This window comes from Mastomys coucha, unplaced genomic scaffold (genome assembly GCF_008632895.1).
Source record: "Mastomys coucha isolate ucsf_1 unplaced genomic scaffold, UCSF_Mcou_1 pScaffold15, whole genome shotgun sequence".
In the NCBI taxonomy this organism is placed as follows: domain Eukaryota; kingdom Metazoa; phylum Chordata; class Mammalia; order Rodentia; family Muridae; genus Mastomys; species Mastomys coucha.
The window spans coordinates 29,573,101-29,595,865 of NW_022196897.1; the positions used below are offsets into that span (position 1 = coordinate 29,573,101).

Below are 22,765 nucleotides of genomic sequence, written 5' to 3' on the forward strand. Positions count from 1 at the left end.
GAAGAACAAAACTTGTTGAATAGAGAGGGATGTCATACCCATTTGAGAGGTCTGTTCTAAAGGCAGAGAAATCATATGTTTAGTCCCAATATGGAATATCAAAGTTTAGAAAAAAATATTGCTTATGCTACTAGCATTTATTCTCAGTCATTTTCCAACACAATATATCGGGCAATATAAAAACGAACAAGAAAAATAAACAGCTTGGATAATGATTTAATTTTGCTATGAGCGTACAGATTATTTTGAGATATTAACCAGTCTTATTTTTACTTGTGAATGTTCATTACTTTAATACAGAAGATCATTTAACTGGATTTTATTGGTTTAAAATTTAAATAAGAGAATCTTTGAAGGAATAACTGAATAACTAAATTGTTGCCACAATTCTTTTTCTACAGGTACATTTTGGAGCTCTATCTTCACTGGATCAATTCACTATGTATGAGTTTAGGAGATAATCTACCTTACTCTGTTGCACAGTTAATCAGTTCATATTTGTCACTGTCATATAACTGGTCTCTTCTTAAATCTAAGGATTGCAACCATTTCTACATGATAAAGAAGATACATTTCAACTATTGAGTTTATATTAGAAAATGAATAGTGATTATAACAGTTCATGTTAACATACTTTTTCTCTTTTCCCTAGCTTATACAGAGTTAGTATTTTAAGTAGTATCAGAAATACAAAAAGATTTTTTTATCATGTGGCTCCAAATTAGTTATTTATATAAAAACATTAATTAAAATAACACCACATCTCCTTATTACCCATAGGCATAAAATCATATTTATTATTGTGATCACTCTCAGGAGCAAACTTGTACCATTTATGAATCATCCCTACCCAAAACACCAATAGCAGATATATTCAGGTTTCCAAGTGGTCAAAAAGAGATTAGAAGGACACAAGAATTCACTTTTCTATCCTAATGCCTGCCTTTGTTGAGCCTTCTCCTACCAGGGGAACGTGGATTAAAAAGACGTATAACAGACATTTGTATGGGAAATCATGTACAGGCCTACAAGACATTGGTACAGAGACAGACATGTTGATCAATGCAAAAGAATTGAAGACCTAGAAATAAAACTGCACACTTAAGGAAACTTGATCTTTGACAATGAAGCCAAAAATATACAATGGAAAAAAGAAAGTATCTTCAATAAATGGTGCTGGTCTAACTGTCTGTCTGTATGTGGAAGAATGAAAATAGACCTATATTTGTCACCTTGTACAAAGCTCAAGTCCAAGTGGATCAAGGACCTCAACATAAAACCAGATACACTGAATCTAATAGAAGAAAAAATGGGAAAGAGCCTTGAAATCATTGGCACAGGGGGAAATTTCCTAACACAACTCCAATGGCTCATATTCTATGATAAAGAATTGATAAATGGGACCTCATGAAACTGGAGAGCTTATTCAAGGCAAAGGACATAGTCAATAAGACAAATCAGCAACCTACAGATTGGGAAAAATCTTCACTAATTCCACATCCAATAGAGGCCTAATACCCAAAATATGTAAAGAACTCAAGAAGTTAATCACCAAAAACCAAACAACCCAATCAAAATATGCAGTTAAACCAAGAATTCACAACAAAAGAATCTCGAATGCCTGAGAAGTATCTAAAGAAATGTTCTAAGTCCTTAGTGATCAGAGAAATGCAAATCAAAACGACTCTGAGATTTCCCCCTTACACCAATAAGAATGCTAAGTTTGAATTCTCAGGTGACAACACATGTTGGAGAGAATGTGGGTTTTCAAACTGGTACAACCACTCTGGAAATCAATCTGGAGGTTCTTCAGAAAATTGGAGAGAGATCTACCTAAAGACCCATCTATACCACTCGAGAATATTTCCAAGGGTGACCCACCATGATACAGGGGCAAGTGCTCGACTATGTTCATAGTGGCCTTATTTATGTCAACCAGAAGCTGTAAACAGCCCAGATGTCCCATGACAGAAGAATGGATACAGAAAATGTGGTTTGTTTACACAATGGAATGCAACTCAACTATTAAGAATGAGGACATCCCGAGTTTTTGCAGGCAAATGGATATCTTGATTGAGGTATCTCAGACCCAAAGGGACATGCATAGCATTTACTCATTAATAAGTGGGTATTAGCCACAAAAAAGGAATACAGAATACCCAAGATACAGTCCACAGAACTCAAGGTCTACAAGCTGAAGTAAGGATGCCTCAGGCCCACTTGGGAGAGATTAGAAAGCAATCACAAGTGGAGAGGGAGGGAAGATCCTGGGAGGGAAAATGGAAGGAGGGGAATATAATTTGGTATTGGGTGAGGAAAAAGGACTGAAGCACTGAGGGTCAGCAGAAAGAATGGAAGCAAGCAACCTAGGGAGATAGGAGATTGTGGGGACCCTCCAGAATGCACCAGAGACCTGGGAAGTAAGAGACTCTCAGGACTCAAAGGGAGGGACCTTAGATGAAATGTCAGACAGTAAAGAGAGGGAGCCCACCTCCAGCAGGAAGACAGAGCATCATATGAGGGAGAGGGGGGTGCCATTCCACAGTCACAACTCTGACCCATAATTTTTCCTCTCTGAAAAAATTACAGGAGGAAAACGGAGAGGAGACTGAGAAAAAGAATGTCTAGTGACAGACCCAAAGTGGGATCCATCTCAAGGGGAGGTCCCAAGGCCTGACATTATTACTGACACTATGAAGTACTCACAAAAAGGAACCTAGCATGAAAGTACTCCAGAAGACCCAACAAGCAGCTGAAAGAGTCAGATGCAGATATTTGCACACAACCAATGGACAGAAGCAGTTGACCTCTGTTGTTGAAGTAGGGAAGGTTAAACAATTCTGAGAAGAGCAATCCTGTAGGAGGATCAGCAGTCTCAATTAATCTGGATCCTGGAAATCTCTCAAAAACTGGACTACCAAACAGGCAGCATATACCAGCTGATATGAGGCCTCTAACACATACAGTAGAGGACTGCCGGGTCTGTGTTCATTCAGAGATTAAACTCTTTATCTCATTCCCATCACCTCCAGTATAGCTGCCTAGTATGTGTGTGTGTGTGTGTGTGTGTGTGTGTGTGCGTGTGTGTGTGTGTGTGTGTGTGTGTGTGTAAACACTAGAGTGAGAGAAAGAATGTGAATTGAATCATTTCAATAATACATTTTCAAGAAGTTATACTGTAAGTGGTTGTTTCCCACACTCAACCCTACTTGATAAGTACTAGGATAGAGTGAGGTGTGACTATAGCTAGTGAGAGGTCAAGTGAGGTCAGTATAATACCATATAATGAAATGAAGCACTAAACTTCTGCTCATTTATGAAAGATACTACGTAAAGTCTGGTCATATCAAAATATATGTATTTTTGAGAATATTTCTGCCAATCCCTTTATATTCAAAAACTAAAACAAGATAAAAATCATTGAAAGTTGTTAACTAGCCTCATGGAAAACATTTATTAGTGCTTCTCTTGTCTGGATGTCTTTCTGTTTATAAGCATGTTAATTCTAAACTCTTAGACAACGTAAGTGGCTGTGGTGTACAAAAAAAAAAAAAAAAAAAAAAAAAAAAAAAAAAAAAAAAAAAAAAAAAAGCCACTTAACTCTTTTAACGTTTACATGTTCACATAGCAACCAGAGTTCTGAAGATAGAAAGTTCTGGACAAGGTCCCATTTGTGCTTGGTGTGTATTCCTACCAGAATCACAAACCCTTACCTCAGCAGCATTATACTGTGTATGGACTCTAATCAGAGACTGAAAATCAAGTACAGAGAAAGGAGCTTTGCACTTCATTTAAAGTCTCTTTGGATTTCAAATAGGCCATTTTATTTTTGCTCCTAAATCCAGTGCACATGCTAGGGCACAGGGCTGAGAAAGAAAAGTCTATGGCTTCTTCGTTGAGAGCAAGAACTTACAAATGTGTCCCTCCACACACCTCTTATTGTCTCCTGATGGCTTGGTATATCTGTTTGAACATCAACACTTTTACTTTCATTTCTAAAATTGGTTTCTAGCCTTATGACTTCTCTTTTAAGCTCTGGGTTGTCTTTAACTGTAATATGGCACTCAATCCCTCCCTCGGGAGGGTCTCCACCACAGCTGTGCACTTCCCAATCTTTTTTGCTAGTCTTTCTCCTAATAATTACCTGACTGCTCTATTTCCTCCTGCATCACTCTGTAGTGTCTGCTGGTAACACTAACAATGCACTGGCTTGACAGTGCAGACCTCTAAACCACAGTCCTTTCTCAGCCAAGTGTTTTCAAACATTCTTTTTCTGGAAGCAATATATTTTCACAGTGGTTGCCAAATGCTTTCCTTTCAAGGTGTTATGCACATGGAATCTAGTAATGCTTACTGTTTTTGGACCATGATGTATGATAGTAGTTCATGGTTAAAATAAAAACTGACAGGATGGAAAATAACAGGGTAACATGGAAACAATGATTGTTTTGTGAATATGTTATAGTTTGGGGAGATTATTATGTCTGGAAATCTCAGAACTTTTCTTTCCTAAGGGAGGTTCAATTTCAGTATTCCCAAAACTGAAATCAGAAGAAAAGAAACTCAAATATATTGGCCTGAGATGTAAGGTGCATGATTGATATTTTTTACATTTAGAGTTATTTTGCCAGTACATATGTTTTGTGCCAGGAGGGTTAGGAGAGGGTGTTAGATTCCTTGGAGCTTGAGTTATAGACAGTAATGAGCAACTATGTACGTGCTGGTATTGAATCTAGGCTCTCCAGAAAAACTGCCACTGCCCTTAATTGTTGATCCATCTCTCCAGCTACAACTAATGCTTTTTACAATGTTTTAAGAAAAGTATGCAAAATTATGAGAGTCAAAATGTGAGTTTCAGGTGAAACTCAGTGAAGTAATCCAAATGTCAGAAAAAGCTACCCCCTATTTGTTTTAACAATAAGGTTCTTCTATCTGACTCATAGACACAATTTCATGAATTAAAATATGAAACCCTTAGTGAACTCCCATCACTGATGTACTTACAATGTCTCCAAAACGTAACAGGATAACTTAGGAGCTAATAATTTTCAAGCTATTTTTGAGCAATTTTGAATTGTGCTGTTGCTGCTCTGCTTGAGCCACACTGACCTGTGTCGCCTGGCCCTTGCTGAGCCCCATTTCACACTCCAAGTCACTCTTATAAGCTACTTGCACAAAGGGAGGTCTCAATACAAATGCAAGGCTTTGGGGAATTTAATATAATCAATACTTTTTTTCAAAGAAAATAAATGTTAAGGATAATATATGAAGTTTTTTTTTTCTTGCAAACAGAGTATTTTATGAACGGTTTCCTTTCATTAGATTTTTCACAAACTTCACCATTCATTGATCCAACCCAATATGGACATGCACTTTCTTATTTTTTATGTAAAACTAATTTCTACTTTTTTTGAGAGGGGAAAGAAAAACTAGTTTCAAGTTACTTTCTCTTCTCACCATCTTTCCCCTCTTCATACCCTTCTCCATCTCCTACCCCTACTTCCTTCTTCTCTTTCTATTCCTTCTTCTTCTCTTCCTCCTCTTTTTCCTCCTCTTTTGGCTTCTTCTTATTGTTCTGGATCCTTGTTACAAGAAACTGATGTTTTTAAATTTAATTTAATTTAATTTAATTTCTTATTTACTTATTCACTTTACATCCTACTCACTAATCACACCTAGGTCACACCTAACACAATTCCTTACTCTATCTCCTCTCCTTCTCCTTTGAACAGGAGCCATGGAGAAAGCCTTTTCATAGGCTTGAAGACTCCCCCGCAAGGATGTCCCCCATCTCAGACTGTGCTTCTCCACCCCAGGAGAGGTGTCACTGGGCTTCTTAATGGCCCAACACCCACCTGGCAATGGGGTGGTTAATCTGCAGTTAAACTTCCTGAGTCCCACCTCCCCAACCAGTAGTCATGGCCTGTGGTGGAGCCAACATAGGACCCACTACCCTACATAAGGCAGTTATCAAATATAAAAGAAATAGGGGAAGTTAGAGAGAGGAAAATTTGGGGAAATAAATTTAATTGTATACATTATATACTAAGAATGTTAGCATGCATTTCCTTTTCTTCACAATACGAGTATTGAACATTTAATCACTGAGGAAATGGGATGAATAACTAAATTTCCTTGGTTCTTAGTCATCTTCTCCATATAGACATTAATAAGGGTATTAAAAAGAAAAAGTAATAATCTTGTTTTATAATGGAAATTAAGATTCAAATAAAATTAGTTTAGATCCAGTTTTTACAGAAAACTCTAACTGTAAGTTAATCATTTAATGTATTTTGTTTTCTTATTTTAAACTATAAATAGTTATAATAATTCTATGTGTCTAACCCGCATTCATTTAAGAAAAAATGGAAGCATTTTGTTATTTTGCTTCTCCAGAGTGGACCAGATATGCGTGAATATATAAATCATGCCTGGCTCCATGAATACTTTGCATCCAAATCCTGATATATATAGATATAGATATAGATCTATCTATCTATCTATCTATCTATCTATCTATATATATATATATATATATATAAACACTGTCTCAACAACATCTGGTATTCATTTTCTACAACAAATATTTAAATCTTCACTTAGAAATCTGTTTGCTTCCAGGAAACTATATGCTGATTTCTATTTTCTTATTTTTGTTTTTACCAAATTTTCATGAGTCATGCTGATATTCAAATGTATTGCTATGAATGCTGTACAAATATATGTCTATATAAACGTATAGACATAACATCCAGATATATTTCTGCAAGTTGATCCAATCAGAATTGCTTGCTGCTCTAAGGGGAAAGTAAATCAAAGATGTTTTATGTGAAATAAACAAAAAAAAAGCATAAGACCTCATGCTTTAGACTGTTTCTTTGCAGTTCTTATTATGTTAGCTTTAGTTTGAAATCTGCTTGCCCATTTTCCATAGAAAAAGAATAGACTAGAATCTGTGACTGGTAAAAGGGCAAAGCTTTAACAGCTCACTCTTGGATTCACCACCAAAGAGCTTTGTTACCACCTTACAGCCTTAGATACAGTTCATTTTTGAATGTTGAATGCAAAGGAACAAGCGATGAATCCACATCGACTTACAAATGGAGTCATCCATCAGGTCTGAAACTGATTAAGAAAAAGAAATTTTTTTTTTTCTGTGGAACTGTTTCTGAAATTAAGAGAGAAGTGTACAATCATATATGCTTTCAACAAGTCACTTGTTTTTACAACTCAAAGATAAATGATTAACATAATAAATTGATTATGGTTTTAGTCTACAGTAATGATGACTGAAAGATTGGAAAAAATCAGTGCCCACATACCTCTGTAGAATCATAAAAGAGTTTGCAAATATCACGAAACCACAGCTAAGGCATTAGGACAGCCAAGTTAGAAAAGAACGTGCTTCTACAACAGGAAGGGTAACTTAGTACTTCTTATAAGTCATTTGGTCATGTCAATTTGCTTTTTAAAAGTACATGTATTATATAGCAGCTGATGAAGTGAATTATAGCTTGTGCATGGACATACCACTGATTTTTTTGTTTCATTTTGACATCAGGTCTAAATTATTTAAATTGGTCTCATTTTCAATTTTTTAAATAGAATCTGAGTATTTGTAAAGTAAATTATATTTATATTTATAAAAAAGTATCAACTTTAATTCAAATAAATTTATAATTGATAGGTACACTATTAAAACATAGATTTCTAAAATGTTCCGAACAAGACCTTGAGGACTAATGTTTTAAGGTTTGCAGTTACCATACTCCTTGTTACAATGATTGGAAAGAAGTGATAGCATGCAAACTGGGAAATAACTAAGCATGGCTTTATTTGAAAAAAAAACTTTATTTATTAATAATTAAATCTGAATTTTATGTAATTTCATTCTGAAAAAATGACATTTACTCTCTTACATAAATTAAACACTCAAAACCAAAAGGTCTTACAAAAGCAAGGCAAAAAGATTTGGCTAAGATTTGCCTGTAGTTTTCCAAGCCTAAGTTTTGCAACTTTAATATTGTGTCTATGAAATGAAAACTTGGTCCAGGAGGTTTTGTTTACCAGGACAAAAACCCTGAGAAGCCATGTTAGTCTACATGCTTAAAGATAATACCAACTAAATATCTGTGTTTAATAAAGCACCATATCAATAATTCAATTTAATTTTCTTTTTTGTAATGAAACAAATAAAGTCTCAAAATTATTTAGCAATATACCCAACTTCACAGAAAATATATTTTTAAAAATCCCAAAATTGTATACATTTTGAGGTACTTGTAGACCAATTTTTTAAAAGAACATCATGACTTTATTGACTGACACCAATGGGTAGCTTTGAAATACTGGGGGGGAAGGGGGAAGTAGGGAGGTTCGTGCAGGGAGGAGGTATGAGATATAGATCCTAAGAGAGGTATTGGACAGTGGGCCAGGAAGGGAATAAAATCTTGAATGTAAAAAAAAATAATAAAAGATTTAAAATAAAAAAGAAAAGGAAAAAATAAACAAACCAGCAGTTTCTCTAATTTTATTTTTAATAGTACATGTAAAATTACTCTCTGGATAACATTGATTATTTAATTTTCACAACTGTAACTTTGATTATTCTGAGTAAGTCAAGAGAAATGCACAGAAGATATTGCTAACTTGCTGGAGAAAATTTTCCAATGTAGTATAATCATATTCTAAAACAATTATTAGAGTCAAGCTCTAAAACCAATTGTTAAGATTGTAAATCAAAAAAAAATACATGTAATTACTCCTTAAATGTTGAAAAGGAATGAACTTGTTATAAAATAGTGAAGATAACAGGTAAAAATATCAATTTCTTTATATACATTTAATATGCTGATTCCAAATATTATTATATTGGAAAGGAAAATTATATGATTTGTACCATTCCACCAAGTCAGTCTTGATTGCTTTAAAGGACTTATTTCAATTTAAATGCATTATGAAACATAAGACAAAAGAGTAATTCTGCAGAGACTACAGTACAATGGGTTTTGAATTTAGTCTTAGTAAACAATAGTGGTAGAAGTTCATTAAACATCAACTGTTCACATGCCCAGTAGCCACTAGTAAAGCCTATGTCTATCATGTTCATACAATGCTTGTTGTTGGTGAAAACGGCTGTGTCAAATTTCGTTTCTTTGCCCCCTTTTATTTATAAACATTTGCACATCTAGATTGAAACAAAGGAAAGAAAAAACCCTCAAACTACAATAGTAATTCTCATCTTCAACTACTCAATGATACACATACTGTGAGTGTTAGAATTCAAACAAAATCAACTCAATTCCTCTTTGAAATCTCTCTAACATGAAGCTATCTCAGAGGAGTTGTGTGGTAAAAGAAAAATACATGATATTACTCTCCAGAATGCAACATTCTAGGATATGTACATAGATACTTAAAAATTGACAAGGGGTTAGTTCATTGTACTCTCCATGATTGAGTTTAATAATATGTTTCAAACCATTCCACACGTTTCCATTTCAAGAGATATTATTATCTGTAGCTCACTGTACATATTATCTCTATTACATGTGAAAATGTCTTGAATTTTTCTTTAATTTATGGTAAGCAAATGGGAGGTTTTATGTAGCTGTGATTTGGAGAAATTTTGTCAACACAAAATATTTAAAATAAAATATTCTACTTCAGATTTTGCATTTGTACTTTATGGTAACAAAAAATAAATTTTAATAAAATACCCAGGTATGAACTGAGAACTTATTATGAAAAAAAACCTTTTATTTTACAACTGCAGTTTGAAAACACTTAATCTCTTTATATGTAACATAAATATATTAACTTATTTCAATTCTGAATTAAGTATAATTAATAATGTAACAATACTTAAGATAGATTCTAGTACAGAATAGGACTTCTAAAGTTTGCAGAATTTTCTATCATGCAATAATCTTATTTTAACAAATATTAAGTATATTCACTAAAAGTTCGTTTGTTAGTAGAGTAATTTTATGCCTGAATCTATATGACTCTTCCTCTGTGCACAATGTCTAAACAGGTTTGAACTGTGGTATCTGAAACACTTATATTGAACAAAATAGATATCTATCATTCTTGCAATACAGAGATTAAGCTTTTTTTTAACCTAAGCTTTTCCTAAAGGAAAGATATTACCAAAAAGTACACTCATGTTATTGGAGTATAATTTTAACTATACAGCTATATTTGTCACACATATGTGTACTTGCTCTTTGAACACAAAATGTTGGTAATATAGGGTGCCTCCTTGTGACTGGTCTCTATATACAAAAAGACTATATATTCGTTGATATTTAATCTCTTAACATGTATTCTACATGGTTACTTTCCATCCAGCTACAGTAAATAAATAACAACATGGAAATACTAGTGAAGACTGCTTCCTGGGTGTTAGAGAGTAATTATTTTAATCTCCATGGTGCAAAGATTTCCATAGATTACAGCTCTCCAGCACAATGGAGTTGAGGAATGTCCTCTGTATAAGACCTTATAGGACATGGGTTAAGTAGTCCAAGTTGTAATTTTAAAGTAGAATACTGTATTCAATGCTTAAACTTTTTGCATTAACTTAATTCCCTCCCCTCAAAAAACAAACAAACAAACAAACAAACAAACCAAGCTGTATGAAACCTCCCCTGTTACCTACTCTGAATTCCAGAAAATTTCAGGGAGACAATTACAACTATCACTGAGAGAACAGGCACAGTGTGTTAATGATATTAATTTTTTGAGGAAGAAACTTTTGTGAAATTCTTTGAAACTTATTGCTAAAGATAATCATGGAAAATGCAGCAAACTAACCACTTGTCAATTGTAACCCTCCTGGCTTGAGGGCTGATTCTTCAGACCCTGCCTGCCTCTCATAACCACACCTCTCTGCCCACCTCCTACTATTTGCCACGCCTTGCTCCTGGTTCCAGTTACATTGGAAGTCCCACCTCTACACAGACCAAAGGAGCTGCTGATTGGGCCGGCATGCTGACGAACATGGGGGAGGGGTTTTGCCTCACCTATTCTACCTGCTGGCTTGTAACAAAGAGATCATTAAATGCAAGATGGCTGGGTGACCATACCTCCTGAATGCTGTCTAATTGTTGGTGCCTCCCACATGAGTAAGATTAATTATGGCTAGCCTACTTTCTCCTGACTCCATATTCCAGAATAATCCTTCCCTATTGTTACCACTGGACAGTAATAGATGGGGCTCAACGTGGGGCTGGATTGGAGTAGAAAGGATCAGAGAGCTCTTATATAAATATTAAGATATAGACAGAGGATTCGTGCCAGGATGGACAGCCAAAGTGCTGGGTTAAGATGATCAGGGTGCCAAAGTAGACGGCGGTTTCGCCGGATCACAGCAGGTTTTGCCAGGTTTATCTGAGGTCAAGATGGCCCAGATATGGACGTAGTCATTTCTCACGGTAAGTGACTTGGCTGCGGGGTTATTTGGAAGGCTAACTAACTCCAGGGATTAGAGACAGCCTTTTCCCCTGATAGCTCTGGGTTAGAGTTTACGGGGCCTCCCAGGAAGTGGAGGTACTTGGGGACAGAAATGGCCTTGGACAGGCTTTAGTTCCCTGTGGCTATATGTTTTGTTTATGTATAATCTATGTTACATGTCAGTCTGTCTTGTCTTTGAATGAATGCGATTGTGTATTGTCAATTGTCTTACATCTTTACTTCTTTGTCCAATTACACATGGCAAGATGGCCGCGGAGGCCCCGCCCTCTCAGGGCAGAGTCGCATAGGGCATCCGGGGTACAGTGGAGGCTGCTGTGTTTGGGGCGCTGCTGGAGAGTGGGTTCTGCGCCTGCTTGGCCGTGTGGGCAGCTCAAGTGCCCATCTCCCTTATCCGGGGCGTCCTTGGCTCACGGACACTGCCCTTTATTCCCAGTGTTTGGGAGACAGAGACAGGTTTCTATTCCTAAATTAAAGGCTGTTTTTATAGATTATTAAAAGCTTAGTTCTTAATTTCTTATTAATCAGTTAATAAGATTTCATTTGGTTTATAGCTAGTCTTAAAGGTATATGTTCTTATGATTATTGATTTTTAAGTTATTAGACTTTGTTTCATCGTAACTAATAACACATGCCATTAAATGCCATGATTCTGCCCATCAGAGACCTGGTACGCTGTGAGAAATTCTCACTGCTTTTATTTTATTTTTTTTAACTCCAACCCCTTCTCAGGCTTTCTCACAGAGAGGCTGGGACAGGCCACACCAGGCCTTTTATAGTTAGAAACTAATAGCTATGTTTTAAATTATGGGCTTAACACCAGACTTGCTAGCTACAGTTCAGAGGCAGAGAGACACTTAAAGGACTTTGTGGTGTAAATTTATTGTTTTTTAATATTAATTTTTAAAATATTAATTGTTTATAATTGGGTCTTACCTTCTAAAATACTATAGTTATGGTTTTTTATTATATGAAAAATTAAGACAAAGGTAGTAAAAGCTAAAACAGCTGTGGCCAGTGTAGGCCTACTTGTAATTTTATAGGTTAAAAGATATTGCCTTCAATAGTGGCTAAAATATTTACATTTGAATTCTTTGTCTCTACTCAATACAGAAAGCTAAAGCCTTGACTTTTCTCAATATAAGCCAATTTTTAAGCCTCAGATACATCATATAAATTAATAAATAAATATTTATATGATATATTCATGAAGATGTTTTAGAGAAAATGCTTAAAAACATTTTCTCATTCATCTACACCTAAATAGACATCTAGTTCTTCTACAAACAATTAAATTTGTTATTACTAAAAATTAATTGATATTTGACTTATTACTTAGCAAATAGTTTTTTAAACAAAAAACTTTTCTCTTAAGTAAAAAATTGTCTCAATTTTTACAATATATCACCTCTTTAGTCCTTTTATAGAAATTTTCATATATAAGACACATACTTTATTTTATGTGTGTATGAGTGCACCATAGCTGTGCAGATGGCCATTAGCTATCATGTGTGTGTGTCTGCTGGAAACTGAACTCAGGGCTTTCTGCTGATCCTGCTCACTCCAGTGTAATTCACTGTGGCTGTCTTCATACGCACCAGAAGAGGGCGTCTGGTATCATTGTGGGTGGTTGTGAGCCACCATGTGGTTGCTGAGATCCGAACTCAGGACCTTCGGAGGAGCAGTCAGTGCTCTTCTATATAAAACTTGTAACTTCCTTTAGCCACATTTACTCTGCACAATCTCAACCATTTGAATACTAACAATTCATTCTTTCAATTTTAAATGTTTAACTTCATTCTGTTCTCTAGTTTGGATAACATTCATATGATATAGATACTAACAATATCTTTTTGCAAGGGAGAACACACAGATCAGAGATCATACTCCTTGCCAAGAATCACACAGCTAATAAACAACATATTTACACTAAAAAAATGGAAGTCATGACCTTAAACATGGACTCCTGTTGTGTTGACGAACCGCAGTAGATTGGAAGATCTTCTAACAACAATGTTCCTGTAATCTATCTCTCACATTTACTCATGGGCAAATACAACTGCTTTTTGTCCCTTTCAGGGCTTTTTCTTTCTAAACACTTCCATGATTTATTTTATTGGCTTTTATTATTTATTTCTGGGAATAAAACTCAGGTCTTTGTGCACACTAAGCAAGTCCTCTACTAAAATGCATCCCCAGAGCTGGATAGGTCTCTTTTTCTATTGCTCTCCCATACTGTTCATGTGATAAGGATAATAAGGGCTCTCTAAAATGTCCATGTTTTATAGCAACAAACATACAAGTATGTGAGTTTACGCAACAAAAATGAACATTTTTGATGGAAGGTGAAGGACTGTGAGATCCAAATGATTATTCTAAGTTAGCCAAAAAGGCAGTCTAACCCCATGAGACCTTTAAAACCTAGACATCTAGAAATGAAGTGGACAGTAGAAGAGAGCCACATCTCTGCCAACCTTGAAGATGGAGGAAACGAACAGCTAATGTCTCAACTGGACACATCATGAAATGAAGTTCTACTCTTTTTCTTCTAGGTAGGACATCAACTCAGCTGGTAAGGTTCTATCTTAGAAAATGGCTAAGCTGCACATAAGTGAGATGGAAACCACTAGTATTCTACAGTTTGTGTATTTCAGCACCTTGGGTCCTTTCTGTAGCTCCTTCATTGGGGACACTATACTCAGTCCAATGGATGGCTGTGAGCCTCTACTTCTGTGTTAGTCAGGTGCTGTCAGAGCCTCTCAGGAGATAGTTATATCAGGCTTCTGTCAGCCAGTACTTGCCTGCATCCACAATAGTGTCTGGATTTGATTATTGAATATGGGAAGTATTCCATGTGGAGCAGTCTCTGGATTGTCCTTCCTTCAGTCTCTGCTCCATAGTTGGTTTCTGCAATTCCTTCAATGGGTATTTTGTTCTCCATTTTAAGAAGGATAGAAGTACCCTTTGGTCTTCCCTTTCCTTGAGTTTCTTGTGGTTTGTGAATTGTACTTTGTGTAATCTGATCGTCTGGGCTAATATGCACTTATCAGAGAATGCATACCATGTGTGTTCTTTTGTGATTGGGTTACCTCACTCAGGAAAGAACTCAAGAAGTTAGACTCCAAAGAACCAAATAACCCTATTAAAAATGGGGTACAAAGTTAAACAAAGAATTCTCAACTGAGGAATACCGAATGGCTGAGAAGCAACTAAAGAAATGTTCAATATCCTTAGTCATCAGGGAAATACAAATGAAAACAATACTGAGATTCCACCTCACACCAGTCAGAATGGCTAGGATAAAATCTCAGGTGATAGCAGATGGTGGCAAGGTTGTGGAGAAAGAAGAACACTCCTTCATTGCTGGTGGGACTGCAAGCTGGTACAACCACAATGAAAATCAGTTTGGCGCTTCCTCTGGAAATTGGACATAGTACTGCCAGAGGACCAAGTTATACCACTCCTGGGCATATACCCAGAACATGGTCCAACATATAATAAGGACACATGTTCCACTATGTTCATAGCAGCCTTATTCATAATAGCCAGAAACTGGAAATAACCCAGATGTCCCTCAACAGAGGAATGAATACAGAAAACGTTGTACATCTACATAATGGAGTACTACTCAGCTATTAAAAACAATGAATTTATGAAATTCTTGGGGAAATGAATGGATCTGGAGGATATTTTCTTTATTTACATTTCAAATGTTATCCCTTTTCCTGGTTTCCCCTCCAAAAACCATCTATCCCATCCCCCCTCCTCCTGCTTACCAACCCACTCTCTCCATCTTCCCTGTCCTGGCATTCCACTACACTGTTGCATAAAGCCTTCTCAGGAACAAGGAGCTCTCCTCCCATTGATGTCCAACAAGGACATCCTCTGCTACATATGCAGCTGGAGCCATGGTTCCCTCCATATGAACTCTTTGGTTGGTGGTTTAGTCCCTGGGAGCTCTGGGGGGAACTGGTTAGTTCATATTGTTTCTCCTGTGAGACTGCAAGCTCCTTCAGCTCCTTCAGTCCTTTCTTTAGCTCCCCCATTGGGGACCTTGTGCTCATTCCAGTGGTTGTCTGAGAGCATCTACCTCTGTATCATCTGGCACTGGCAGAACCTCTCAGGAGATAGCTATATTATTTATTTTAAACTTAATTCTCAGCTCTTTATTAAAAATATGGAGTATGTTAAATTGTCCAATTTTCCTTTGTTTTTTAAAATTATTTTTTATTAGATATTTTCTTTATTCACATTTCAAATGATATCCCCTCTCCCGGTTTTCCCTCAGGGAAAAAAAAAATCCTATTCCCTCTCCTTCCCCCTGCTCACCAACCTACCCCCTCCCGCTTCCTGGCCCTGGTATTCCCCTGTTTGCTTCATTAATATCATTGAGTCAAATTTTTTTATTCAATGTAATTACTGCACACTTCTTGTTCATCAGAATCTCCACACTGATTACTAGACAAAAACTGGTAAAGTAACTGCTCCTCCTTTCCTGTAGAGAAAATACCTAGCTTAGAATTTGGTTTTGGCTTATTGAGCATCAAATTGATTAATATTTTCTCATACCCTTTGAAGCATCAGATGCTGATGAATTCCAGAGTCAATCAAACCTGTTTTCTTCTGTTACTTCTCCAGTCTCTGCCATTACCCTTCCTGTAATAAACATGCTGTCTCTTTGTACTGTAGGTCATTTTGTCTTTGCTTATTGTTGCTCATTTGTGGCCATTGGTCTTCTATCAAATGGAAATAATATCAGAATTTTCAATAATTTCTTAGGTACACGACAACGAGTTTCCTCTTAGTATCACTTATTCAACATTTCCATAACTGCCCCTTATCTCTCAAGCAATGGCTTCTAATAACTCTCTAGTTTTCTTTCTGTATTCCACATCATTCTTTGTTTTTCACTCATTTTCTACCTCACTTGCCCTGTATGTAGCTTTGATTGTTTCATCTAATTAGTCTTTTATCATTTTTAACTTCATTGTTATAGTAACTTTAGATTTAGAGAAGAAAAAGCATGTATGTTTTAAGGGACTTGCTATCTAATAAAAGGAAATTAAATGAAATATATTCTAACCATAAGTATATTTTCTAAACTTAGCATGTATGATGGTCTTTGAACAGAATGTAAAGTAGTATTTCATGTTATTTCAGGTGGGATTGAAAGAGGAGGAAAGAAAAAAGGTCTTTATAAAGAAGATACTGGCTTTATGTCTTGTTTTACTTATGAAGGAGCAGAAGTTTCAATTAATCAAAGAATGCCTGGACTACAGACCCTTTTGGGGACTTATAACTTAGGTAACTTCAGGTAAGTGACTGGACTTCTTCTATATCAATTTTTTTTACTATTAAAACAGAGAAAAAAGTGATAATAAATGCATATAAAAATAGATTCAGGTGTAATTGGTAACCAATCTCAGTGATAGTTTCTGAGTAGTTATAAATCACCACTGACCCCGGTGGCAGGTTCTGGCCAGCTATAAGTGACCACTGATCTTAGTGGCAGGCACTGGCCAGGTTTGCGAAATTCTGGCTTAAATGTGTCAGAGTCAGTAAAAATAAATGTGTAGGTTAGAAGATTGGGAAGGAAGCTCCTAAAAAATGAGTGTAGATCACCTAAATTAACATTCTGTTACCTACATGATCTTTAATTTATAGTTAATTTGAAAGAATATACAATAATACTGAAATATTTTTTACCTCAAATTTCATAAATTTAGCCATCCTTACATTGTTTTTATTGTAACTTAAGTGACCGGAATGTGAATGGGCAGATAACAGAGGAAAGGGCTTGATATGAACCATATTAGCTCAGGCACTTAGAGGTAATGGAGAATTGGATGTGGACTAGATAGGTCATGCTTTGGAGGCATTTATCTTATTCAGAAGTGCTTACTTGCTTACTCACTACTCAACAGACATGCTGACCTTTGTGGTTTTCCGTCTTGTTCATTGTTAAATGTTCTGCTGAGACAACAACATTCAGGGAGATCTTTTTGCACTGCATTTCCAATAGGGAACTTTGACCTTGGTTGTCTCTGGTACACGATTCTGGATATGTTCTCCCTGATTGTTAATCCATATTACTATGCTGAGTTAGCAGTCATTTTGTTTAGTATCAGCAGGGTGTGCTAGTGAAAAAGGTGTGTGTAGTAGTACTGTTTGGTGATAGTGCATAAGCCTTGCATCGTTAAGGACATACTCTGCTTTGATGGAGCTGGCTTTGGCAATAGAGAAGTAACATTTCTCATTGTTTTTCTTGAGATCATTGAAAGCTCTATCAGATTTTTAAACAATGAAAAATATTCACATCATTTTAAGAAGCGATGGGTTAAAAATAGTGACAGCAGGCAATTGAAGAGATATACAGTCATCAAGCAAAGCAGTAGGCTATGGTTTATTGCTACAATGCATTTCAAATCAAATACTTGAAAGAGATGTAATAGTGCATATTGAACAGAATGATGTGTTATAGAAAATCAGTTGTTTCATTTAGTAGAAGTACAGTGGGTACTTACACATACATGTTCTGTTACATTACAAAGATTCACATCATGTTTTATTGCTCGATGGGTATGTGACCTTATATAATGTGGAAGCATTTCACCTGTGCATTCCACCGACATGGATATAATCACAATGTCAGGCTCATAAAAAATGTGTTGGTACATATAACTTTTAAAACAGTTTCAGCTATAGGCAAAGCCTTCAACTCAGCAATAACTAAAGAACATGACTTATTATCATATTAACTTAATTCTAATTATGAAAGTTATCCAATAAGTTATTTTAGCTTGCATGTTTGGTCCCCTAGAGACACTATTGAGGTGTCTGATGAGATTGGATTTTAGATAAGGCCCTTGCAGTATCTTTAAGGTATATCCTACTTACTACAACAAATTCATACCTCTTGCTCCTGTGGAAATGACAGGATTTCATGTTATGGCAGCACACCTCAAAACCCCCACCCTATGTCATTTTTTATCTTTAAATGTTTGTAGTCTTTAGAAACAGCATGAGTCCACAAGGATACCACACTATAAGAGAAGCTTGTCATCATTCAACATGTTATTGAAATTTAAGGCTTTTTGGAATGGTAAGTGGATAATTAGATTGATTTCCATAATAATTTGTTTCTTAATAAAAAAGGTACATGTTTTTTAGATATTTTCTTTATTTACATGTAAATTTCTCCTTTCCCAGTTTCCCCTCCAAAAAACAAACAAACAAACAAACAAAAACAACAAGAACAAACCCCTGTTGCCTCCCCCCTCCCCATGCCTGCCACCCCACCCTCTCCCACTTATTGGCTCTGGCATTCCCCTATTTATTTATTTAACTACTGCAAAAAGAGTATATTATTGTATATGGCTTTGATATTTTGAGCTTTTACTTACTTTATAACTTCTCATGCGCACTTCATATATATATATTATGGTATTATGCATGGGCTTTTCTCACCACTTTAGAATATGTATCTTCTATAACTCTCAAATGCAACATCATAATTAGAAATAAACCAATGTTTCTGGACCTTTCTCCTACCCAGTTTCCTGGATACCTTCAGTCTTAGAGATGGCTATAACATCCAGAGTTTGAGAATTTCTAAATGAGAATAAGAACATTCCTTTACATAAAATTATTTTGTCACACACAAAATGCATACAAATGTTGAATTCTGAATTAGAACAGAAAAAAAAAAACCAAGTTAAATGTGTAAATTTTGTTAGTGACACGTGCTCTACGATGGCTATCTGTGAAATTTCTATCCTGACAGTTCACCTCTTATCAGCTTACCTCTGAGCCATGAGCACATCAGCCATTTTAGCTCAGAAGCTTTGGCCTGTGCACTTGAAAATTTTTTAACAGTCACATTTTACTTTAGTAAATAATAATGAAAATGTTTAAAGAACTGATTTTTTTCTTATTGTCTCTTTTTTTTCCACTAACAAATGGCCAAGGGCAAATAAATTCATTTTGGAATTTCTTGAATACCTTATATAAGCCAATTCTCAAATTAACTATATTATAAAGCATAGAGTAGGTCAAGTATTACTGTGCATGCCAGGTTTGGTTTCTAATCAATAACTGTCATTCCAAATGATCAACAGAAATTGTGGCCAGAACTTCTTTACTGTGCCTGATGTCTTCTGTTAAGGCTGAAGTGGGAAGATCAGAGATCCAAAGCTTGTTCAACCTACAGAGTTAGTTCAAGACCAAGGTAGAAAACATATAAATAGATTGCCACATATGCAAGAAATAAAATATTGAGAATAATGTGCTATTAGTGTGCTTGAGAATCTGTGTAAAATTCTTAACACTATATAAGTAATAATCAAGATTTTTATTAATATATTCAATCTGTGATTATGCATCATAGATTCTATAAAAAATGCATTTATATCATGTAAACAAATTATGTTAATCTGTTGCATAGAGATATTTTAATTTGAAGTTTCTCAGTACTCGAACAAAATAAAATCTTTGTGAGTAAAATACTGTTTTCAAAATGAAGGAAAGAAAATTTTCATATTTTTTCCCTGAAATGTTTTCAAATCTCAACTTCATGATGCTTAGAGTTGTCTTTAGCACACAAGTATTTGGAAAGTAAGCTTGTATCTTAAGTTATTCCTATACCCTAAGGCATTCCTAAGTTTTCCCCTGTTGAAAGTATCAGAACAGAAGTAAAAATACCACGTGTACTTATAACTATTTTATATGGAGATTGATTGGTCCTAATATCAACATTTCAGAAAAATGAAAAATATTACATTATATGCCACAGACAAATTAGTTCAGAAATATTAAGTATTTGTATTATGGAATTTAATTTGCTCATTTATAAATAATTGTTAAGTACATAGAATTATTTGAAGGGTAGATTTTTCTATCCTTGAAATAGTTAATTATTGACTGCTGCCACCAACCTGGCTCCAATATATTTTGTAATATATTTAAGTCTAATTATATATTTAATACTAAATTCTATTACCTTTTAAATGCAAATATCAGTAACTCATAAGGAACTTATCAGAATAAACTGTTTGCCATTTTTTGTTTCTCTGGGAAATACAATATCACTGCTATCAAGAAAATTAATTTGATCAAAGAAGAAAAATCATTTTATTTTATTTCCCTAAACTCTACATAAATCCTGTATTGGTTCTATGAAGTGTCTCTAGTGCAGCATAGCAGTTTCTTAATTCCCAAACACTTATTGGGGTAGCACAAAGGCCTAACATAGCATAGTGGCTGGGTGCCCCAGTAATTCATTTTCATAATGTGACCACTGAAAAGGAATATGTTTTTAATCAACCCATTGTAGTCTTTGTAACTTTTTTTTAAAAAAATGTTGTAGACATTACATTTAGTGTGATGGTATGGTTAAATCCAATTATTGCAGAAGTTGCCACCAGGATGAGTGAAAGCTATCTTTTGTAGACAATTATGAGCTATACAAGTTTTCTCCAACACATTTTCTATTTTGTACTTGTAAATCACTCCATAACACTGGATAGACCCACCCTTATTACATAGCAAACTTTGCAAGGCTGACATATAATTAATCATTTAGTTACAACTCCTTTTTTAATTATACAAAGATATGCATTCTAGGTAATAAAGTAACTTACCGAATTGCACATATGGTATTATAGGGAAATATGATCTAGTATTTTTCAATATATTTAGTTAATACATAAATGTTTACTGAAAATTTTCATGGCATTTTCCTCTTTTGCACTGATAAAAGGACTCTGTTTTGATGGCACAAACATTAGAGGGAAAAAATGAGAGTATGGGGCTGGTTTGTGCTCATTTTTTAGCTCTTCTATTTATCTTGAAATGGCTATATTGAAAAACAGTTGCTTTTAGAAACTGTATTAGGTTTCAAAAGTCAGCTTTCTGAAAAAGTCATTCTTTCCCTTGATCTACAAATCTCCAAGATTTTAAAGAGCAGGATGGGACAATGAACTGGCCTACAAAAAGTTTTATATTTGACAAATACAGAGGTGGATGCTCTCAGACAACAATTGGACTGAGCACAGAGTCCCAAATGGAAGAGCTAGGGGAAAGACTGTAGGAGCTGAAGGGGTTTGGAGCCCCATAGGAGGATAACCAATGGTACAAACCAGTACCCCCAGAGCTCCCACGGACTAAACCACCAACAAAAGAGTACATATGGAGGGACCCATGGCTCCAGCTGCATATGTAGCAGAGGATGGCCTTGTTGGTCATCAATGGGAGGAGAGACCCTTGGTCCTGTGAAGACTCTATGCCCCAGTGTAGGGGAATACCAGGACCAGGAAGTGGGAAGGGATAGGTGGATGAGCAGGGGGAAGAGAGAGGGAATAGGAGGTTTTTGAAGGGGAAGCCAGGAAATGTGCTAACATTTGAAATGAGAATAAAGAAAATGTCTAATTTAAAAAAAAGAAAAAAAAGCTTTACATCTGAGTTTTTGATCTTAGCTATTCTGACTGGTATGAGATGGAATCTCAGGGTTGTTTTGATTTGCATTTCCCTGATGACTAAGGATGTTGAACATTTCTTAGGTGCTTCTCAGCTATTTGATATTTCTCAGTTGAGAATTCTTTGTTTAGCTCTGTACCCCATTTTTTCTTAGTTGTTTTCTTTATTTATAATATCTCCTTTCCCAGGTTCCCCTCCAAAAAAAGAAAAAACTAAACTAAACTAAAATAAAATAAAATAAAAACCAAAAACTAAAACAAACTCCTGTTTCCTTCCCCTTCCCCCTGCTCACTACCCCACCCCCTCCTGCTTACTGGCCCTTGCATTCACCTACACTGGAGCATAGAACTTTCACAGGGACAAGGGCCTCTCCTCCCATTGATGACCGACTTGGCCATCCTCTGCTATACATATGCTACTGGAGCCGTTAGTCCCACCATGTGTACTCTTTGATTGGTGGTTTAGTCCCTGGGAGTTCTGAGGGTACTAGTTAGTTCATATTGTTGTTTGTCCTAAGGGGCTACAAACCCTTCAGCACCTTGGGTCCTTTCTCTAGCTCCTTCATTGGGGAAACTGTACTCAGTTCAATGGATGGCTGTGAGCCTCTACTTCTGTATTAGTCGGGTACTGTGAGAGCCTCTCAGGAGACAGCTATATCAGGCTCCTGTTATCCAACACTTGCTGGTATCCACAACAGCATCTAGAATAGAGAACTACTCAGCTATTAAAAACAATGAATTTATGAAATTCTTGGCTAAATGGATGGATCTGGAGAATATTATCCTGAGTGAGGTAACCCAATCACAAAAGAACACAC

The 22,765-nt window shown here is 35.7% G+C and overlaps 1 protein-coding gene and 1 long non-coding RNA gene across 7 annotated transcripts in view; one reads left to right on the forward strand and one right to left on the reverse strand.

Annotated features, from left to right (window-relative positions):
• Positions 1-22,765, reverse strand: part of Lrp1b (LDL receptor related protein 1B) — a 1,939,581-nt gene that overhangs the window by 1,322,230 nt on the left and 594,586 nt on the right. The window lies entirely within an intron of this gene.
• LOC116090131 lies at positions 11,043-19,762 on the forward strand. The gene is made up of 5 exons (XR_004118567.1): positions 11,043-11,129; positions 13,901-14,027; positions 16,636-16,789; positions 18,483-18,577; positions 19,593-19,762. It is a non-coding gene; the product is annotated as an uncharacterized LOC116090131 (long non-coding RNA).